Source organism: Macaca fascicularis, chromosome 13 (genome assembly GCF_037993035.2).
Source record: "Macaca fascicularis isolate 582-1 chromosome 13, T2T-MFA8v1.1".
NCBI classification, from domain to species: Eukaryota; Metazoa; Chordata; class Mammalia; order Primates; family Cercopithecidae; genus Macaca; species Macaca fascicularis.
In genome coordinates, this window is record NC_088387.1 from 47,591,276 (window position 1) to 47,611,636 (window position 20,361).

A 20,361-nucleotide genomic window follows, 5' to 3' on the forward strand; every position below is an offset into this window, starting at 1 on the left:
TTTCCCCACTTGGGGAGAGAAGTCCAGTCCAGACTCCCAAAAGGCTCTGATCTAGATGCAGAAAGAGACCCTTGGCCCTGCAGAGAGCCAGGCCTGAATTAGGCCAGATCCTTTGCTTGTGTGCTTTCTGTCTTGAAGGGAAGGGCAAACAGGAGGGCGGTTGCTCCAAGGTGGGCGTCCAGGGGCTGTATTCTCAACGAGTATACTGTCTGGGAGGTCAGCGGGTTATGGTATTTGAATGCCTGCTCTGTACCTTGGCTCTTCTCACCTGGGATTCTGAGAGAAAGTGATTTGATCACCTTTCCTCAATACTCTCAATGATGGTACACAACCAGTATCATTCTAGATGTATAGGATATATTGCATTACATAATAAGAGATTAATTCTCACAGAACTGGTTGAGAAGGGTTATTGTGTCTTGAACCAGAGAGTCTTCACCTCACGTCTCCAAATTGGGCTCTGCTAGAGCTAAGGAAATCACAGACCACACTGTCCTTTCCTTGGGATTGGATTCTACCCAAGCTGCTGACCTACCTTCTGATTGGTGTGGTTAAGACACTGAGGCCAAGCAACTTCTGGTGGCACTTTGAAAGGAGAACAGGGCTTTTTGTTCCATCCTTTTCCCTTGGTGGCGGTTTCTCACTACTTAAACTACTGCTCTCTTGAATGCCGAATTCATTCACCCAATTATTTGTTGGCTGTCTCCTTGTGAGTGCCCCACAGGTATCTTAAGAGTCAGCGTGTCCAAAACTGAAATCATCTCTTCTGTGTCCTACATGTGACAAGCCACAAACCTGGATATCCTTGACTCCTTCTTTGATCTCCTTAGCTAATTTAGTTATCCAGTCCTGTTCAGTTTGTCCGTCATTACTATCTCTCAAATTTGTCCACTTTTTTACATCCACGAGCTTTGTCTATAAATAACTTCTTGCTCTGGGCACTTCAGCAGTTTTTAAACTGGTTACCCTACCTCCATTGCCTCTCTTCAACCAGTTCTACACATTGATATGAGGGACCTTTCCAAAATGCATACTGGGCCAGTTTAAATGTCACTACCCAGTTTAAATCCTGAAATGATTTCTTCAACTAGATTTAAAATTTACATAAGATCTGAAATGGTTCCTCTATGTGTCTAGATTTTAAAATTTAAATTCACTAGAATGGGCCATGAGACCATCAATGATTTGGGTCCTGTCCACCTCTCCAGCCTCTCCCCCCATGCCAGGTGGTTCAGCTTTAGTGAACTCCTGCAGTTTCCTTGCCACCCTGTGCTCTCTCAGGCCTCTTCCCACCACCCAGAATGCCATCTACCTCCTTCCCTCCACTGTACCTTCCTGCCCCCGCCCCGTCCCCATTCCTCAGCTGACATCCTGTCAATTTATTAAGATAGCTCTGGCATTGCCACCTCAGTAAATCTCCAATCCCTGTGACCTGTTAGGTGCTGCTCTTCTGGAGGCAGCAAAAGATAATAGACCTTTTTTTCAGAAGTGCTTGGATTTAGTTGCTTTGTGACTTTGGCAAGGTTTCTAATCTCTGATCTGTTTTCTTACCTGCAGAATGGAAAAATTATATCTTACAGGGTTGTTATGAAGGTGAAATGAGATAGTGCGTGCAAGCATCAAGCACTGTGCTGGCACACAGTAGGCTTGCTTCTCTTCTCCAGTACGTGCTCCTACTACGCTACTTTATGCCAGTAAGCATCTGTTTCTATTTTAAGTGTAGTTAACTCCTCTCCCGCTTTAGACAGGAGTTCCTTTAGGGTGTCTTCCATCTCTGCATCCCACCAAATACAAGTAAAGGGCACGTATTTGAGGAGGAGGAAGATGAGGTGTTTTGTTTTTGTTTTGTTTTTGTTTTGTTTTGTTTTGTTTTTGGGACAGAGTCTTACTCTGTTGCCCAGGCTGGAGTGCAGTGGCACGATCTTGGCTCACTGCAATCTCCACCTCCCGGGTTCAAGGGATTCTTCTGCCTCAGTCTCCTGAGTAGTTGGGATTATAGACATCTGCCACCATGCCCAGCTAATGTTTGTATTTTTAGTAGAGAGAGGGTTTCACCATGTTGGCCAGGCTGGTCTCGAACTCCTCACCTCAAGGGATCCACCCACCTCGGCCTCCCAAAGTGCTGGGATTATAGGCATGAGCCACTGTGCCCGGCCAGAAGATGAGTTTTATTTTGGACGTGAGTTTGAGGTGCCTCTGAGAATGTACAAGCAGAGATGTCCATTTGGCAGTTGGAACCTGCTGGGTCTGGAGCTCAGCAGAAATGTCCAGATTGAAGATAAAGTCTGGGGAGTGAGTTGGGAACGTGTCAATGGTGGTCAAAGGCATGGTTTGGGTGAGGTTACTGTCTGTATTCAAATTACTTAGAAAACCGAATCTTAGGCAAAGCTAGTGTTAGCACTTTATTGGAGGGTGAAGTCTCAGAGCAGTGAGAGTGAGGGAAAGGAGGAAAAGAAAATCAAAGGTTAGTGTTAGTGAGTTGGCTCCTGCCTCACAAAGACAGCTGGTCACTTTCCCATGTTGGATGTCTCTGGATAGGCTACACAGAAACACCATGACTGGCTGGAACATTGTATTTGGATTGATGGAGGGATGGAGGGGAAATTCACCTGCTCTGCTTCCTGCCCATGCTTTACTGCCCAAAGTTTGCCATGGAGCCAGTGTTAGCTCCCCACTTTCTTGCTGGGATGATATTTCTTGGCCACTGGGAAAGCCAGATCCCATGCCTTGTGGCATGGCATTTAATCTAAGTCCTGCAATGGCAAGGGGAACAGAATGTGGTCACCGGCCTGTGGGAGTTGGTCAGCACACAGCAAGCAGCTGGAGACCTGGGAGTCAGGTGAGGCTGAGAGAATCTGAAGCAGCAAGTTACCTCAAGAGAGTATACAGAGGGAAGGGAAGATAGAGCCCTGGGAAGCCCTGAGAGTTAAAGAGCCTGCAGCCTGAAGGGGCATCCACTGCAAGCAGAGGGCCCCGGTAGAAAGCATTGTCACAGAGCCAAGGGAGGAGAGAGATTGAGAAACTCAGAGGGCAGTCAAGTTCTGGGAAGTGGCCATTGTGATTCAGAGATGCCTGATGAGCTGGCCAGAGCAGTCTTCATGGAATAGAGGAAACAAACTAGGTTGTGGTGGCTAGAAAGGGGAGACAGCAGCTCACGCTTACTGTGTGCCCTGGGTGGCATCCATTCATGGGGATTGTGGAGAATGGATAGCCAGGCAGATGACCAGGGAATGATTTCTGGAAACTCGGATGTGATGGTAGCAGAGAGGCCTGGCGAGGTGCTCTGTGTACCAAGGATGGAGCATAGCATAGTAACAGCCACCTTTGATTCATCCAAAGCCAGAAATGCCAGTGTGACAGAACCAAGCAGACTGGCTGGCAGTTGGCAGGGACAGGATATAAACATTCTCAACTCTGTTCCCTGGGAGCTTCTCTCTTTTGGTGGGTTTTGGGAAGTTTCCTAGGATTAACGTTACCTGCCCCAGCATGGAGGCAGCTTTGTGAAATAAGAATAGGGCTTATATTCCATCTCTTCCACTATTGAGCTGTCTGAATGTGGGGAAGGTGCTTAACCTTTCAACTTCAGTTTCTCTATTTGTAATAGGCCAATAGCACCTTCCTCAGGTGATAATCTTAGGTAATCTTCAGGGAGAAAATTAAATGACATAACATGCTTGATACAGATGCTTGAAAAAGGATACCTGGGAGAGGCCGATACTAAACAAATGAAAAGGAAACAAAATAGAGGCAGTCACATTCCCAAGACGTACACTTGTGACACACATAACCATCTTTTGAGCCCCAAAGGATAGGTAGCCATGGCCAGGTGCGGTGGCTCACGCCTGTAATCCCAGCACTTTGGGAGGCCGAGGTGGGCGGATCACGAGGTCAAGAGATCAAGACCATCCTGGCCAACATGGTGAAACTGCGTCTCTACTAAAAATACAAAAATTAGCTGGGTGTTGTGGCACATGCCTATAGTCCCAGCTACTTGGGAGGCTGAGGCAGGAGAATCACTTGAACCCCAGGAGGCGGAGGTTGCAGTGAGCCGAGATCGCGCCACTGCGCTCCAGTCTGGCAACTGAGTGAGACTCTGCCTCAAAAAAAAAAAAGGAAAAGAAGGATAGGTAGCCCTTTGTGCCCCAGCTTTCAGCTTGTTTCTGTGGGTGGCTACTGTCTTATTTTCTATCATCCAGGCACTGTTTCCTCCTCGTTTTAGCAGGCCAAGGCTGAGAGAGAGAATCTAAACATGGTGGCACCTCCCTCACTCCACTCCCACAATTTGAATTCACCTGCTTAGTTCACATTTTCAGTGCTCTACCTCAGTGGGGAGCAGGGGTGGGGCAATGCAAAGACCCACATCTGCTGCTGGGTAATCCTAGGGAATGTACAAGGCCCCAGAACTGAGTCTACCCTACACAGCCATGAGGCAAAAAGTGAATTAGGAACAGGTATGCTCTATAGCCTCGGTACTGTGGAAGTTTTACAGCACAGGTGACCTTGGCCCCTGTCAAGTAGGCCCAGGGCACCCGGAAAACACTTAAGTCTGAGGGTGAGTGGTCCCTCCTGCTTCTCTGTGGTTATTGTTTCATGTAGCCAGCTCTTCTATGTGTATGGGTAGCATGACCATTCACCTAGCCTCCCTCCATCTCTATTATCTGTGCCACCCGAAACAGGTATTGCTACTCCCAGGGACAGAGGTCCTCAGAGGGGCAGCCTGGGGCGTTTGGCCTACATTCCTTTTCCAAAGGCTGGGGAGTTTGGATGTGGGAATTGGACTCTTCTTGCTCAAATAATGGGTGCCAGAGTAAATAGATGTCTCTCACCCTGTGTTTTGTTACTTTTTATTATGGAAAATTTTAACATACAAATGAGAGGAGAGTGTAATGACTTAGATGTACAATATATGTTCATTTCATGGTTCATCTTGTTTCGTCCATATCCCCTTTCCCATCTACTCCCAGAATGTTTTGAAGCAAATCTCAGACATCACCTTATTATTTCATCAAAAAGTATTTTAGTATCCCTAAAAGATATAGCTCTTCAAAAAAGAAAACTACAATACCGTTATCACACCTGAAAAGTTAATTCATCAACTATCCAGCATTCAAGTTATCTTGGTTGTCTTATAAACATTTTGTTTTGTTTTACAGTATGTTTATTTGGATGAGATTTAAGACAAAGACAATACACTACAAATAGATGTCTTTTGAGTCTGCTTCCCCTTATTTTCTCATTATTGTACTAATACAGTGTTTGCTTTATATACATTCTTCTTAAGCTTCATTTTCAATGTGTCAGCAATTCAAATACATAACATTATCACCTTGATAATACAAATAACACAATATGGAGGAAGATTGAGAACATAGGCTCCCAGTACTTAGTCACTGGGATTATAGAGATTTTCCTTTTAGTATTTTCTGTTTAAGTTTAAAGATGTCCTGCCATGGCTGTGCGAGAATAGAGCTGTCTAGAATGGGAGTGCAATGGGAAAAAAAAATGGACTCAAAATTAGGAAAACATGAAAAGATATAAGTCAAGGAGAGAGAATATATTTTGAAACGAAATAGAATTTCCTGGCCGGGTGTGGTGGCTCATGCCTGTCATCTCAACCCTTTGGAAGGCCGAGGTGGGTGGATCACAAGGCCAGGAGTTTAAGACCAGCCTGACCAACATGGTGAAACCCCGTCTCTACTAAAAATACAAAAATTAGCCAGGCACGGTAGTGCACACCTGTAGTCCCAGTTACTCAGGAGGCTGAGGCAGGAGAATCACTTGAACCCAGAGGGTGGAGGTTGCAGTGAGCCGAGATCGTACCACTGCACTCCAGCCTGGGTTGCAGAGCAAGACTCCATCTCAAAAACAAACAAACAAAAAAAAACAGCAACAAAAAAAAACTATTTCCTTCATTCAGAGTGTAAGCATCCAAACAGGTGCTAAGGAGAGAAGTTGTATCTTATTTCTTCCTCAAATTGCCCTTATCAATTACCAAATAGGTAATGCCCATTGACCTAGAAAAGGGAGCTCTCTTCAAGCAGTGTATAAGAAAAAGGGCAGAGGGAAAGTAGTGAGAGGGTCACTTGCTTTGAGGTACTCCAGGTCAGGGGTCCCCAGTCCCCGGGCTGTGGACTGGTACTGGGTCCATGGCCTGTTAGGAACCTGGCTGCACAGCAGGAGGTGAACAACGGGCAAGGGAGCATTACCGCCTGAGCTCTGCCTCCTGTCAGATCAGCAGCGGCATTAGATTCTCATAGGAGTGTGAACCCTATTGTGAACTGCACATGCAAGGGATCTTGTGGGCTCCTTATGAGGATCTGATTAATACCTGGTGGTCTGAGGTAGAACAGTTTCATCTCAAAACCATCCTCCCCCTCCTCCCCATTCCATGGAAAAATTGTCTTCCATGATCGGTCCCTGGTGCCAAAAAGGTTGGAGACCACTGCTCTAGGTGATGGATATCAAAGCCTTCACCTTGAGAAACCTGTCAAATGGCTGAAGCTGTGACTCTCCATCATTACAAATGATGAAAGATGTAGCAGATTTTTACTGAGGTGCTAATGGATTGAAAAAAACTGTCTATGAAAGGGGGCCAGACAGATACCCAGGTAGCAAGGCAACATCGGTACTGAGTGAGAGTTAAGTGCTTGCAACCTCTCTGCTCCACAAATCAGGTTAAATTCTAAACTTTTTAATTTTAGATTAAATAATGGGGCAAATACAAAGCAAAGCCTTCCATCAGTTGCAGCAGCTGGATGGAGAAAATAAACACTTCTAGAATATAACTTAGAACATCCCCTTGAACTCCCATCGTCTAAACCACACCCACTGGCTGAAGATGTTGCACTTTTTGACCAAAAAATGGAGGTGCTACCAACACAACCTTTGTATCATAGGAAGAGACATGTAAACACACGAGGGCGATGGAGCTGCACTCAGCACTGGATGTGGTGAAGAAGGGTATATAAGAGATCTTTCTCCATACCCATCAAAATTTGGGATCTATAAACACTGGAGGTAAGTCTATCCATTTTCAGAGAATTGGCTTAGTGGAGTGGGAAGTAGCAAGGGTTTTTTTGTTTTGTTTTTTTGTCCCCTGAAATTGCTAAATAGGACTTCACAAAGGGTACATGAGAACCATGAGATGACTGAAATAAGTTACGGAATTTAAAAGGTGAAGAAAAATTTTACAATATTAGGAGTCTTTTCCCCATAGTCAGCCGCACGTATGGTAAGACCCATTAGTTCCTGGCTTGTTCGTGAGTAGGAGATGGCATACACTCTTGGCTGCGCAGCAAGTGACTGCAAAGGGGAATGACATAAAACAGCTTGAATATAATGGGGAAGCTAAGAAAAAGGTTGTTTAATAATTGTAGTTCTGGGAAGGGAAGGGGTCTCTAGCCTCCTAAAGATTCCTGCTCCCGAGGTCATTTTATTTCTGTTTAATTTTTCATACATTATTCCTGGTATCAATAGGTTAAGAAAGTAGAATTTTCCCAAGTACTGATTTATTGATAATGTTTATAAGTGGCACATAAAACTTTCCATTTCACAAACAGTAACATTCATTGATCCCTTTAAATGCAAGTTCAATCCTTATAAGCTAAGTGTGGGGATGATTTCATGTAACATAGCTGAATGCACACAAAATCTATATATTCTGAACTACAAAAGTGGTTTCCATAGCCACGTATGGTTTTAGACAAGGATGCATTTTCATAATGAATAGTACTAACAAATATGTTAATCAAACAATACTTGTTTAATACCAAATGCTTGTTCTGTCACCAACTTTTAAAGCAACACCATTCCAACTAAAAGCATTTATTTTTAGAAGCTTTAATCTGATCTGTGAAAATAAATTCTCCAAAAACTTGACAAATAGTATGGATAAACCTCAAAGCTTTTAAATTTAAAAAGCCTTCCAAAGGCTGGGCACAATGGCTCACGCCTGTAATCCCAGCACTTTGGGAGACCAAGGCAAGCAACTCACTTGAGTCAAGGAGTTTGAGACAAAACCAACCTGGGCAACATGATGAAACCCCATCTCTACAAAAAAAAAAAATACGAAAATTACCTGGGTGTGCTGGGATGCGCCTGTAGTCCCAGCTACTTGAGAGGCTGAGGCGGGAGAATTGCTTGAGCCCAGGCAGTGGAGGTTGCAGTGAGCTGAGATCCCCCCAGTGCACTCCAGCTTGGGTGACAGAATGAGACTTTGTTTCAAAAAATAAAAATAAAAAGCCTTCCAACACTGAAACCTTCACATGAAACTTAGTTTCTACAAAAAAATCACTTGCTATGGGAAGAAAAGAATATTAAATTACCTTTTAATACAAACATTATTAAAATAGACTTTTCCTGTATCTACTTAAGAGAAACATAAAACAGCTCACAATCTTTAATAATTTGTCTGATATTGTCTAGAAACTAGAGACTACATGACACAGCTGTGTCTCAGCTATGGTGAGTCAGAGGTACCATTTGGACTGCATATATTAAACAGCTGTAGTGTAGCTTACAGTGGCACAAAGACTCGACACAAATATTGTGTTGTTTCATCATTTAGGTAGTCAAAAGTCAGAAGGAACTGCACAGTTTGCAAGGTCCTTTACACGTGGTCATTAAAACTGAATAATTCAAGTATGGTAATATAAATGCAGGCGTTAAAGTCTCAACATTCTAAAATTGAAAATATGAAAACTTTGTTTCTTCATCTTTCATTTACATGGTTAGATATCGGGACCTTACTATAGAAATATTTAGTTACTATATATGGTTGTCCCAGAAAATAATGGAGCTTCAGAAAGTACAAAAGGTGTCAAAATCTGTAGTTGGCTTTGTCAGATGCTTTTCTAGCTTATTTCAATTATTCATCCATAGTAACCAAGTCTTTTAACCCTAGCAAACTTTCTTGGGTCCTTTCAAATTAAGAAGACAGTATCATCAACTTGTACTTGATCTGATTGTCCAATTGGTGTTGGAAGTTCATAATTACATTGATGAACTCTATAACAAGATTTTTAGGAATATCCATTGGCTCAGTGTAAGGATTCTGATAATACCCAAGCCCATACATCAAACATCATAATTCTTTAGGAAACAGTCTTTCTTTTATAAGATCCGCCTTCTGCTCCTTCTTCATTTTCTTCCTCAGAGAAGTGATTTTCTGCCCCATTTTCTCAAGGTCATTTTTGTTCTTCAAGTCTGTCCTTGATGTCTTGCCAGTACTATTCAGATCAGGAGTCAGTTGGCTCTGATGCCAGGTTTGGGACAGAATGGTTATAAAGTCTCTCCACGTCATTGCTCACAGAGACTGCAGCTGGTGCTGGTGTCATGACAGAAGCAGAAGAATCACAGCCTAAAAGGATATCTGCGTCACTCCCTCCGTGGTTAGAATTGGAACAGCTGGTGAGGCAACATCCTTGGAGGATGGAGGGGAAGAGTAACTTGCCTCCAGATGGGGTTGGGAGTAAATTGAGACCTCCAGTCCTGTCTCTTGCAGTCCTGAGCTTAGAAACCTCTCCTCCTCCTCCTCCTCCTCCTCCTCCTGCTCCTCCTCCTCCTCCTCCTCCTCATCATCATCATCATCTCCATCATCTCTTTCTGTCTTTTAGAGAAGAGCTTCGCTATGTTGCCAAGGCTGGAGTACAGTGGCCATTCACAGGCATAGTCATAACACACTACAGTCCCCAACTCCTGGACTCAAGTGGTCCTCCTGCCTCAGCCCTCAGCGGGGACTACAGGTGCATGCTGCTGCACCTGGCTGAAGCACATCATTCCTTGGTTGTAATGTTCCCATTACTCAGCTTGATGGTCTGTCTTTCCTTAAAGCCCAGATCCAACTTGGGATGAGTGTCCATTTCAAGAGATCCTATGGCCATCTCAGATACCTGTTTTATCCATTTAAGGTGCTTTTTCAGGAAGAAATTAAAGTCAAAAGCGTTGCCCTCATCTGTGAAGCCAATGCCAATGAAAGCACTATACCTGCTCAGTGTCATCCTAGAACCACATTACAAAGTAGAAGCTGTAATCTTTCACTGTCTCAGCAGTGTCAGCATATTGTTCTACTGGTGCCTGAGCAAAGAGCTCTCCTGATATTTTATACTTGAGTTGACATAGGCAGTCTTCTCTTTTGAAGACTAATCAGGCTGGTCCACATTCCAGCCTGTAGCCATTGTTGGAGGCCTGGGACAGAATCTAGTTGACATTGACACCAGCTAGGATAGGCTCGTACTGTGCCTTGGCTGCCATCTTGGCTCTGCCCTTTGTGCCCTCCAGATGACGCTGGGCATAAATTGAGGCCTCCAGTCCAGTCTCTTGCAGTCCTGAGCTTAGAAACATCTCCACCTCCTCTTCCTTGTCATCATCATCTCTTTCTTTCAGAGAAGGGCTTTGCTATGTTGCCAAGGCTGGAATGCAGTGGCCATTCACAGGCAGTCTAGGTTCTTTCTTGCTTGATTTTTCCTTATAATTTATTTGTTGAAAGAACTATTTCTTAGAATCTGAATTTTCTTAAAATGCATCCTCATGGTGTTAATACATTCTTCTGTCTTCTCTATTTTCTGTAAATTGTTAGTTGGGTTTAGAGCAGTGATTTCCTGACTAAAACATCAGCATCACCTGGGAATTGTGGGAAATGCTAATTCCTACTCATCCCAGAGAGGCTGGCCATAAAAGTCACCATCTTGGTGAGGCCTAGCATCTCAGTTCTGTGAAGTCACCCATTGAAAGAGATCAAAACAATTGGGGTGGACAGGGGTGAAATATTGGATGAGGTAGCGGTTGGTCTCTTGATGGCATGGCATGCCTGTTATTTCTACGTTTTTATTTCATATCAATGAAAATTTGGGGATTTTGCATAACAGATGGAATGCAAAAAAGAAAAAAAGGATGGTGAACTTATGGTTTAACAGTTAACTTAGCTGATTTAATGTACTTTAAAAACTACATAATTACTAATGGTTTAGTGATCCCTGCCCTTGACAGAGACACGAGGAGAAAAGTGTTCACTCTCTCCCAGTGCTTAGACTACTATTTGACCCTTTCTAAAAGACACGGGAGTTCAGATAGGGCAGACTGTCCTCCCTCAGATATTGGAGTTTTAGTTACCTACATATTTGACAGCCAAAGGCACTTGGTTTGGAAAGATCCTTGGCTGGGCCCTCTAGCTGCAGCCATGGCTAGTCAAGTTTCCATAGAGAGTACAAGCCAGGCTTGCCTTGCCAGAAGAGACCCTTCTGATCTTAGTAGAAAAGATCAGCCCAGGACTGGCCATCTGGCAGGTAATCAGGACCTACTCAAACAATTGAGCAAGGAACAATAGGTGGAACTGAACCCTTATGAACTCATGGGGTAAACTCTAAGCCTCAGTGAACAAAATCTGAGATAAATCACTTTTAACTCATCTTGGTACTCCTTTGTAAAAAGTAAAAAGCAAAGGATAGACTGTATGCATTTGACAACGTAGAACTGAAAACCTAGATATAATATATATTTAAATTTTAAAAAATATCACACCATTTAACAAAATTTTTATACTTTTTTTTTTTTTTTTTTTTAATGAGACAGTCTCGCACTGTTGCCTGGGCGAGAGTGCAATGGTGCGATCTCGGCTCACTGCAACCACCGCCTCCCAGGTTCACGTGATTCTCCTGCCTCAGCCTCCCGAGTAGCTGGGTTACAGGCGCACACCACCACACCCAGCTAATTTTTTGTATTTTTTAGTAGAGACGGGGTTTCACTATGTTGGCCTGACCTTGTGATCCACCTGCCATGGCCTCCCAAAGTGCTGGGATTACAGGCATGAGCCACTGCACCTGGCCAGTTTTTATACATATTAACATAGTGATATTGGAAATTCATTTTTCAGTGGAAAAAAATGCTCTCTATTTTGGAAAGTAGGTAGTTGGGCTCCTGTTTTAAATGAAGACATATTTGAAAAATTGCCATGTAAGTTCTGTGAGGAGGCAAGGGCAGTGAAGGAGGGTAAAGAGACCAGAATGTACCCATTCCACTACCAGTGGACATTTGGGTTGCTTCCGAGTTCAGGTACCTCCAAACCATGCTATATAAATACCCTCCCTTGTTCATGTGCTTTGGCACACATATGCAAAAGTTTCTCTAAGGAGTTAAATTGCTTGGTCATTCCTCATGAGTATTTTCATCTTTATTAAATATTGCCACATTGTTTTTGCAGAGTGGCTGTACTGGTTTACAGCCTCATCAGCAGGATGGGTCCCCTTGGCAGGATTCCAGTCTGCCCCTTTGGGGAGGAGGGTGTAGCGGGGAGAGAAATAAGGCTGGCAAGGAACAAGGAAGCCAGACAGGAGAACACTGTTAGCGCCAATCCAAAGAGTTCAGACTGTATTTGACTGCATTGGGAAGCTACTGACAATTCTGGAACAGGGAACAAAATGCAAAAACAGGGTTTTGGGAAGGTGAGTCTTTAAAGCTCTCTCTTGGTTTGTATTGGGGGTTGGTAGTGATAGTGGTGGGGTTGGCTTAGGCCAGCAGCAGGACTCAAGCTCACAGGAGAGAGGAGATCTGTGGGGTGACAGTACAAAGGACACTGAGCACATGCCTGGGGGCAGAAAACCAGAGCATCCCAGGTCTCCCAACTCATCCTTAAATAATCCAGTTAGACACTCACACACTGCTGGTAGGGGTGTGAAGTGCTACAGCCACTCTGGAAAACACTGTGGCCTTATTTAACAAAGATAAATATGCACATACTGAATGGGCCACAAGTCGTAAGATATACCAAGCAAAACAAACAGGAAGAAAAAAAAAAAGAGGAAAGAATCGTCAATAACATCGGATGTAATAGAGAAGTCTGTCAAGCAAAGATCTGAAAAGTGTCCACTGTCTAATTGTCCGCTTGGCAATTAGAACTTTGATGATGAGCTTTGCCACAGAAATGTTTGTGGACCAGTAAAGAGCAGAAATCAGAACACGATGGTTTGAGGGATGAGTGAGTGGTAAGAAAGGGAAACTAGGTGCGGGACCTACTGTCAGGTTGGTTGGTTGAGAACAGACTCAAGCACACAGAAACATTAGTATGTGGGCCGGGCGCGGTGGCTCAAGCCTGTAATCCCAGCACTTTGGGAGGCCGAGGCGGGTGGATCACGAGGTCAGGAGATCGAGACCATCCTGGCTAACATGGTGAAACCCCGTCTCTACTAAAAATACAAAAAACTAGCCGGGCGTGGTGGCGGGCGCCTGTAGTCCCAGCTACTTGGAGGCTGAGGCGGGAGAATGGCGTGAACCCGGGAGGTAGAGCTTGCAGTGAGCCGAGATCGCGCCACTGCACTCCAGCCTGGGCGACAGAGCGAGACTCCGTCTCAAAAAAAAAAAAAAAAAAAAAAAGAAACGTTAGTATGTGATCAAGCACGATGGGTCCCTCTGCTGGATTTCAGTCTGCCCCTTTGGGAAGGAGGGTGTAGAATGGTAGGTACAGGGTACATAATTTTACAAATGGTGATTTAACACTTGGGAAAAACAAGTTAAATCCTCATATTACACCATATAACAAAGTCCAGTTGGATTGAATATTTAAATATACAAAGCAATACCGGAAAATAACTAGTAGAGTATTAGAACATACAGATTTTCTACATAAAGAAAATTTATTTTGTATATAAAGTTGGGGATGGCTAAAACTTTTCTAAGATTGACAACAAAACTAGAAACCTTAAAGGATGATATGGATAAATTTGACTTTATTAAAATACACACACACACACACACCCCCCATATTAAACCTTTCTGTAAGGAAAAGAAAAAAGACTGTAAACAAAATTGGATGACAAATGACAAACAGAAAAATATTTATAATTGGGAGGCTGAAGTGGGAGAATTGCTTGAGCCCAGGAGTTTGAGATTTTAGTGAGCTGTGATCGCGCCACTGCATTCCAGCCTGGGTGACAGAGCAAGAACCTTTCTCTAAAAACAAAAACAAAAAAAGAAAAAGAAAAATATTTATAACATATGATAAGTAACGTTACAAATAAATAGGAAAAAGAAGCTGGGCATGGTGGCTCATGCCTATAATTCCAGCACTTTGGGAGCCTGAGGCAGGTGGATCACCTGAGGCCAGAAGTTTGAGACCAGCCTGACCAACATGGCAAAACCCTGTCTCTCTTAAAAATACAAAAATTAGCCTGATGTAGTGGCGCATGCCTGTAATCTCAGTTACTTGAGAGGCTGAGGCACAAGAATCACTTGAACCCAAGAGGCAGAGGTGAGCTAAGATGGTGGCCAGTGCACTCCAGCCTGGGTGATAGAGTGAGACTCTGTCTCAAAAATAATAAATAGGAAAAAGAAACACATCAATAGAAACATATACATGACTAGGAAATTCACAAAAAATATAATTACCACGTTAAATCAACCTTAAGTAAAAAACTCGTTTAAGATGGCAAAGTGAACTGTTACATTTACTTCTCTTTCCTCCCTAAGTCCACCTGGAATTACATTTTTTAAATGAAAAAAGTAAAGTATGCAACCTCATGAGAGAACTGGAAAAAAAAAAGTAAAAAGGAAAAATATCCAAAGCGGAAAAAAAAAAAAAAAAATTCCAAAGCAGTGCTGGAATACAAGGAAGGGTTTACAGTACACTTATTTGGACCTGATGCCTAGAACTTTCCCTTCTGGGAGAAAATCCGCCATCCCCACTTCAGTTGCCTGGTTCATGTGGGACACTGAGGCTCAGAGACAGCAGAACTGGGGAGTGGCAGCAGGATATTGTAGCAGGTGGTGGCAATCAGGGGACTTCAGGCTGTGGTCTCACACCACCACCCTGCCTTTTCCTTTGCTCACAGAGAACATTCAAATGACTGTCTTTCTCTAGCAAGGTAGAAAGGCTCTCAAAGAAGTAAGGAACATACTTTGGTTAACGGCTAACCAGGCATTAGGGCTGGACAGGAAGACAGGCAGTGCAACAGCCAACTCCCAGTAGACACTAGACACAAGGAAGAAAGCACAGTGCTGCCAGGGCAGGTCCTCTTCCCTATTCCTGAGCCTGCAAACCTATTCCCTTTGTGCATCCTGGAGGGACAGCCCCTGCCCCATACCTTCCTATACCCTCACCAAACCAGATGAAGCTCACCCTCAAATTCCTGTGTGAAATGAGAAACAAAAAAATCCCAAACCTAAAGTATCTGAAATAAATGTCCAAATGATTTGAACAAAACCTTGGTAGGTAGAAACCGAAGGGTTTCACTTGAATGCTTGGCAGTAACATCTCAACTGGTCTTTCTGCCTGTGCTACAATCCACTGTGAAGCCAATTATTCCATTCTTGTACCAAGTCCCATTCCACATTCCTTTCACTTCAGACATGTTTGCTGATGTTTACACCTCTCCATAGAATACCCAGCTTATCTTCGCAGGCCCAAACCTTTATTTCCCCACACGTGCCCTGTGCCAGGGAAATAGCTCTCTAGTTCTCAGGATATTTATGCTATGTTCTCCCACCTCTTACATCTTTATTTTTTGTGGCTTCTTCCATCTGCCTCAGATACCCTTTGGTAGTTCTGCTGTTCTAAATCCTACCTCTATCCTACCCCTTCACTGCATCTCCAAGGCCATTTTCTCCACGAAGCTTTTCTTTAACACACAGAGCCGGTAGATAAGCCATGAACATTTGTGGAACAAAGTAATCCTCCAAACAAGGGTGATTTTTCTTTCACTGAACCCTTCCCTCATTTTGTGCTTCTTTTCGGAGCCTCACACTCTTCTGAATTTGTTGAATTCCCAACCAGCTGGAAATTCCCTAAGGCCCGAAACTGTTTCTGGCCTAGGCTGTGCTGCTCTTCCTGGGACTAAGGAGTTTCCTGGGTCACAGATCTTCTGTGCTAAAACCAGGAAAACCTCTGGTGACCCAGCATGTGTTGATCTCCCTAGTCTTGCCTGTCTTTGATTCCATGGATTATTAACAGAAACTATAATGTTGGGTTAATGTGTTGTCTTGGGCATGGCCTCCAAAACATGTTCTTTCACATGTCTGCCACCAGCAGGCCCTAGATCCAGGAATGAGGCTTTTCCACTAAGGGAAAACTCCACGTGATCTAGGAAGAAAGTGAGGACATCCAACCAGAAGATAAATTTCTTATCTGAAACAGAAGGTCAACCCTGAAATAAGGAGGCTGAAGACCCTTAGAGAAGCCACGGAAGAGACTGTGGAAGAAGAGGGGCAGAGTTGCTTTTTAAATGGGGCTTCTAGCTCCTGCTTTTCTTCCTGTCTGTAAGTCTCTGAGCTTCTGTTCCAGCCCTGTAAGGTTGGGGATGAGAGAGTTCTCCCTGCTGGACTGTTGAGAGTTCAATGAGGGGAAATGTGTGTAAACACCAGGCCCCATGCTAGGTGTCCAGAGATGCTGCGCCTTCCTGGCATGCTCCTCTTCCCTGTCCCTCAGCGCTGCGTCCCTCACTCCCTCCACTCCCAATTCTCACTTCCTACTCACTGACTCTCTTCTTCCTTCCCATCTTCCTCCAAACTTCCCATTTTCCACTATGTCTCTCTCACCATATCTTTCTCACTTAAACAAAAATGGAATTCATAAAAAAAGAGGCCAAAAGTCAGGATAAACCTAGAAAAATCACTAAGTATGCAAAGTTTTTCTTGCAGGGTTTGGTTTGTTCAAATGCCTTATTTTTTTCCTTGCCCATATCCTTCTCCAGAGAGTCAGGATTTGGGGTTTGCAGAGCTGCGTGGCAGTGGAATGTGGAACGTTCTCCTGAATCTCGGGCCCATGGAGTAAAGAGGCAAAAGTGCTGACATCTTTCCTGAGGATTGTCTGATTTAAAAGAGCTGATTCTCCCCAGACAAATGCCTTAGCTTTATTGTGCTGGGACAAGCTGAACAGGCAAGGAATAAACCTCCCTAGAACACACTGATTAGATTAGCCAATAAGAACCACTGAAGACGCAGACATTAGATTAAAAAACAGAAAAATGAATGTTACTTTTACAGTGGCTATGAATAGACAAAGACTTTTTGGTTTGAAAATAGTTGGTGAGGCAATAGAGGAGGGGCTATGTTAATAGCAGAGGTAGAAAAAACGAGAGGTGGATGATTCCAACTGCAAGGTCCACCCTAAAGGAATTGGAGTCAGGGCCCAGGAGCCACAGGCCACTGCACTGGGGTGAGTAGAGTGGATTTTACATAAATAAAGTTACAGAGTGGTTGTAGGTTCTGGTTTGGGGATGTGAGTGAACCAACTGAATAGTATAGGCAGATTCCCCAGCCCACCGAGATTCAGGTGAGAATTTTATTGCTTTTTGCTAAAGGCCTGTACAAAACTTAGAGCAAAGATAAGGAGTAATCTGATTGTTGAAATTAATCTGTAACTATTCCAACATAGCAAAGGACAAGTAACGAAATGACGAGGTTGTTCTGTAGTAGTGTTGCGATTTTGTTCTGCTCTGTCCCCCTACTCCAGTTTCCTCTGTGAGGGGAGCATGTGTATGCACATCTGTGGAATGTCAGACTTCTAAAGTCAGGGACTGAGACCTATATCTAGTTGACCCCTGTGCAGAGGTCTAACTACCCCTCTTAAATGCCATGTTCTTGAGCCATAGAAGTCACAGTGGTTGATAGTACTTCACACGTCTTCCAATTCAATAAGGGTTACTTATGGTGTCTCCTCTGAGTCTTCTAGGAGTCCAGAAAACATTCGACTTGTATAAGAATCCACACTTCAACTAAGCTTTCTGGTTCCAAGAAGGCATCATTACCAAGGATTTGTTTCCTGAGGTCTTTAGGGAGTGAGAGGGAAGGAATGCATGAGGAACCAGAGCTAGTCCCCATCTCTCTCCCTAAAAGTGACAGACTGCATAGTTCTTATGTATCAGGAGTCCTGGAGATCAGCTGACTTTCTGAAAAAAGGGTCCTCCAGCCCGTGATAAAATCCTGACTTAGAAACCCAGTGCCCTTAGCTTTGTGGGCGTCTGTCCCTGAGAAATGGTGTTTTAGTCTCCTTCCAAGCAGGCATCCCAGGATTTGGAATTCAGCTGTGAGCTCATGAGCTGAGGGATGTTTCCAGGAGTACCCTGAAGACCACCCAGCTACGCTCTTCCCACTTCCTTTATTTTGGATGGACCAGTCTAAGGAGAGTCATCTTTTCCCACCCCATTGATGGCACTCAGTGAATGGCTTGTTGCTTGACTGAATGGCTGCCCACACCCACTCCAGTCAAGTTCATCTCCCAGGAGGGAGTAACCAAACACTTAGCAATGGAGACACTCATGCATCTCTTTTACCTCCAGTGCACTAGAAGTAGGGATGGTGGCCATGTCAACAAAGGAGATAACTTTAGCACAAAGGATGTCACAAGAAACAGATAGTAGAGTGTGTTCTCCAATGTTATCATTTCCCAAACCAGAATCAACTGGTCTTGGGTTTCCTTCCTTCATCCTTCATCTGTAGAAAACTTTGTTTCTTGAGCTACTTGAGATCTACTTCCCTATTTCTTTTTCTTTTTTTTTTTTTTTTTGAGACGCAGTCTCACTCTGTCGCACAGGCTGGAGTGCAGTGGCGCAATCTCGGCTCACTGCAAGCACTGCCTCCCAGGTTCACGCCATTCTCCTGCCTCAGCCTCCCTAGTAGCTGGGACTACAGGCTCCCGCCAACACACCTGGCTAATTTTTTATATTTTTAGTAGAGATGAGGTTTCACCGTGTTAACCAGGATGGTCTCAATTTCCTGACCTCGTGATCTACCCGCCTCAGCCTCCCGAAGTGCTGGGATTATAGGCGTGAGCCCCTGTGCCCAGCCTACTTCCCTATCTTGAGAGGTGGGCTGTGTGCTGCTTCTGCTAATTTATTATCCCAGAAGTACGTAATTTGGACAATTTTATATAGTTTTGAGAACAGGAGCCCTGTAAGAGTCTCTTACTCAAAAATGGATTCAGCTTGGTTTGAGGTTTAATAGGTCATTGCAATGCTCCCTTCTGGTATCATAGGACATAAGCTGGGTTGGGCTGAGTCCCCCTTTTGTGTCTTAGCCTTCCTGTCCTTACTCCAGAGTGAGAGCAGCCCTGATGGAAAACCAAAATTACCATCCATGCCTACTTCCTTTCTGTCCCTCTTGCTCTAAGTCTAGGCAATCTGCAACTTCCTAGATTGGACTTCCTAGATCACAGACTCTTTTTCAGGAAGAGTCAATTCAAGCCACCCAGGACTTATGATTCCTTGCTCTGTGTTGGGCACGGTGTGAGCACAGAAATGGCATGGGCTGCCTGATGAATCTCTCTTGGTCAGCAATTCAGTCAGCAGCCATCTCAGTGCCCCCTGTGTACATTTGAGGCAGCCTGCCAGGCTGTGAGAACAGTGTGGGGTTAAACAGCACATGGTCCTTGACCTCAGAAAGCTTAAAATCCAAAGTCAGATAGAAGGTTATTTAACAGATGCATATTAATTTACAATTAAAGCTAATATTGTGCACTGTTCCATTGAACAAACATGATTTATGTGGTAAAATCAGAAAGCAGCTTGATTTTTGCTTTTACTGCTCTTTTACATTTATTCTTTTTTTTTTTTTAAGATGGAGTCTCGCTCTGTCACCAGGTTGGAGTGTAGCGGCACAATATTTGGCTTGCTGCAACCTCCACCTCCTGGGTTCAAGCGATTCTCCTGCCTCCTGAGTAGCTGCGGTTATAGGCACACACCACCATACCTGGCTAATTTTTGTGTTTTTAGTAGAGATGGGGTTTCACCATATTGAGCAGGCTGGTCTTGAACTCCTGACCTCAGGTGATCCACCCACTTCGGCCTCCCAAAATGCTGGGATTACAGGCGTGAGTCACTGCACCCAGCCTCTTTTACATTTATTCTGTGGGACTAGCTCTTGCTTTGCCCCTGAATGAAATTTAGGCAAGTCACAAGATTGTTCCAGCCACCCTTGGTCTCAGTCTCATTTTAATGATTATAATTTCCAGCCCTATCTAATGATACCACTTCAATCCTGACTTGGAGTGGAGCCTTTTCTGGTGCTGCTAAAGAACAGAGGCCCATGGTGGATGGTGCTCTGGATGGGGAGTCCCTGGTTTCCATTCTTCCTCACTCATTTAGCTAACCAGGGTCCTCAACCCCTTCAGGGTTGTTGCCTGGAAGAGAAGAGGCGAGAGGAATAGGAAAACTACACGTTTGTGATCTCCAGCTCACCAGTGGAACATGGTGATTGTTTTATAGGTTCCTGCTGTAACTCCTCTGTTATTCCCCTCAAAGGCCAGCTTTCTCCACCCCTGTCAGAATCCCTTTCGTACACCCGCCCCATTTATCTCATCCTCATGGCCCCATGGGAATTTCTCTGCTTCTGCCCCCACCCATCATCTCTTTCCTGCCCACTTCTCCATCTTGGATGAAG

General features: G+C 44.1%; 1 long non-coding RNA gene across 1 annotated transcript; it reads left to right on the top strand.

Annotated features, from left to right (window-relative positions):
• Positions 1–1,562: 1,562 nt before the first annotated feature.
• On the top strand, positions 1,563–6,890 carry LOC141408326 (uncharacterized). Its single transcript, XR_012422172.1, has 2 exons — positions 1,563–1,694; positions 6,702–6,890. It is a non-coding gene; the product is annotated as an uncharacterized lncRNA (long non-coding RNA).
• The last annotated feature ends 13,471 nt before the right edge of the window (positions 6,891–20,361 follow it).